Source organism: Culex quinquefasciatus, chromosome 2, assembly GCF_015732765.1.
Source record: "Culex quinquefasciatus strain JHB chromosome 2, VPISU_Cqui_1.0_pri_paternal, whole genome shotgun sequence".
NCBI classification, from domain to species: domain Eukaryota; kingdom Metazoa; phylum Arthropoda; class Insecta; order Diptera; family Culicidae; genus Culex; species Culex quinquefasciatus.
In genome coordinates, this window is record NC_051862.1 from 120,802,895 (window position 1) to 120,806,057 (window position 3,163).

Below are 3,163 nucleotides of genomic sequence, written 5' to 3' on the forward strand. Positions count from 1 at the left end.
GGTCGGATGGTGGATCAGGACATAGTTTACATACATTTAAGTGAGATCCGGTTTCCAAAAAGTACATAAATATTACTTATGTGGCCATATCTCGAGACAGGGTTGCCAGATCTTCAGTGTTTTGGATTCGTTGGAAAGGTTTTTCGATTATCTAACCAACGATGGGTCGGATGGTGGATCAGGACATAGTTTACATACATTTAAGTGAGATCCGGTTTCCAAAAAGTACATAAATATTACTTATGTGGACATATCTCGAGACAGGGTTGCCAGATCTTCAATGTTTTGGACTCGTTGGAAAGGTCTTTTGATTACCTAACCAACGATGGGTTGGATGATGGATCCGGACATAGTTTTCATGCATATAAGTGAGATCCGGATATATGTGAAAACACATTTTTATATATAACTTTTGAACTACTTATCGAAACTTCAAACAATTCAATAGCGATGTATGGGACCCTAAACCAAGTCGAATGCAACCGGTTTGATCAAAATCGGTCCAGCCAGTGCTGAGAAAACTTGGCAAGAATTTTGAACACATACATACATACACACACACACACATACACACACACAGACATTTGTTCAGTTTTCGATTCTGAGTCGATAGGTATACATGAATATAGGTCTACGAGCTGTATTTCAAAAGTTCATTTTTCGAGCAGGATTATAGCCTTACCTCAGTGAGGAAGGCAAAAAAAGTTCACTTTACAGAATTGCCTTGGCGCTCTCGATTGTGAGATTGCTACTCGAACTAGGTGTCCGAAGGCTTGATTGTTAAGGCATTTTTTAAACCTCTTTTTACACCTTAGCTTCCATCCACCCCGGGATTCAAAGTGACGACCTTTGGATTGTTAGTCCAACTGCCAACCAGCGACTTCACCGAGACAGGGCCCAGGTAGACGACCTGGACTGAGCTAACGACCTAACACCTCTAGGTTATACCGGGGCCCACATTTACTTCCCCGTCCGATGGAAGGTGATCTCAGACAAATTTCGTCTCAAAAACTGGCACCGGCACCTTCTGGGATTGAACTCAGGCCGACTGGGTTAGAGGCAACCACGCTTACCCCTACACCACGGGTCCCGGTTTTTCAGAAACCTATTTTTAACCGTCAAGAATTATTTCGAAGGGCTGTGATATTGTAAAATTCAAGAACATAAGTTTTTTTTAAATCTTTTTTAATAATTCGATTAGAACGATGACCTACAATCATCCCTTGCTAGTTTCAGTTTTCTTCAGTACTGCAGTTTAGTTGTTTAATAAATTATCATATAATAGACTTTCCATAATTCGCTTGTTCTGTTTTATCTTTTCACACGGTTTTCACCACAGCTAAAATCGATCGTTGAAGACTATTTCAAAGCTTTTTTTGTCTAGTACTTTCTTTTGCGTATCAAATATGGACATTCCGATTCGATGTCAAATTGAAAGTTCCTCACTTTCAAGATTTGTTTGAGATGGGAGTACGAGTTTAGTTACTTTTGTTTTGATTTAGTGTTTAAAATCCATTTAGTGACCTGTATTTGAGTTATTCGTGCGGCATTTCATTTTTTACACGCTGGTGTGCGGTTTCACTATCAACTGATTTAATTTTTTATGTTTCAGCTGCAATGGTTGCATTTGCGTGTGTGGGTGCTTTTTGTTCAATAGCGTTTTTCAACGTGCCCGGAATTTTGCGATAGACTATTTTCCCTACATGATGACTCACTTGTACTAAACTACACTTTTTTTTGCGTGTGTGTTTTATTGTGGTTGCTGCTGTGTTTAAATAATTGCTAGCCGAATGCAGGAATAATTTAATTTTAATTTACAAATGTACAGAAACATCATCGCGGAAACCAACACTATTGCTGATGTGTGTGTTTATCAAAATTGATTCATCATGCCGTTGTTGGGTTTGTCATATTTACACTAGATTGTTTAACCCTTTCGAGCCTGATGGGTCATATATGACCCAAATATCAAAATTTCCAAAACTAGCCTATAATTTTCGTATGGTCATAAGAATCATTTTCCCATCATTGACTAAAAAAATATTTTTTTGAAAATTCAGGCCTGAAAGGGTTAAATTAACAATCATTAATACTGGCTTGCATGTGGTGTTTGCTGAAAAAGGCTGCATTAATCTTCCTCCGACAATCGGAAATCAAGCGACTAGCGATATTTTTTGCTCTCCCTATAGAAAACACACTCAAAGGATAAAGCGGGCAATTAAATGAAACAAAAACTCTATCAGTTTAAAAAAATTAAATCAAACACTTGGTTCGCTTGAATGCACATTTAATAATTGCTGATTTTTGTTGTATCGGAATGTGTGTTTGAATGGAGCGCCCAGCAAACAATTGCCGGTGCTAATTGACCTGAAAACAGGATTAATAAGGTGTGGAATGTTGTGTTTTTTTCCTGTCTTTTGAAAATATATGTTCTATGGTATCAATAAATTGGCAAAACAATCGGGTCAAAGTGTGGCCGAGTTGCAATTACACTGTCCAACAGAAATTGATTTTTTTTTTGTAATTTTAAAACTAAGGCATGATTTTATGAAGGGAATTTAGCCTTTGAATCCCAATCAGATTCTTTGTTTGGGAATTCTGCATGATTTCAGGCAGTATTTTTCTTAAATTTTGTCCCAACTTTTGTTTTTTCCTGAAATTAAAATAATTCTATGATTCTATGATTCATAGTTATGTTGTTGTAAAAACGACAGTGTTACACTAATTTAACATAACAAAATAATTTTCATTACCATTTCATTTCATTTTCAAATATTGTGGTTTGGTTGAGCGTTTTAGCAGAATGCATTACTGTGAATACAAAGCGACGAATTGTTCCTTTTAATTCCGCTATATATTTTTAATATCTTGACAGATACGTATTTCGTCTACTACTTGCAGACTTCATCAGTGTTCTGTTCTCGACTGTTGAGGAATTTTTTGATCCATTTGGTGTCTTCGGCAAAGTTGTAGGTATGGATATGGACTACACTAAAAAAAATGATACGTGGTAAAAAAAATGGTGATTTTTAATTTAACTTTTTGTCACTAAAACTTGATTTGCAAAAAAATACTATTTTTTTTATAACTTCTCAGAAATTTCCAGAATGGGCAAAAAATCTTTGACCGAGTTATGATTTTTTTAATCAATACAGATTTTTTC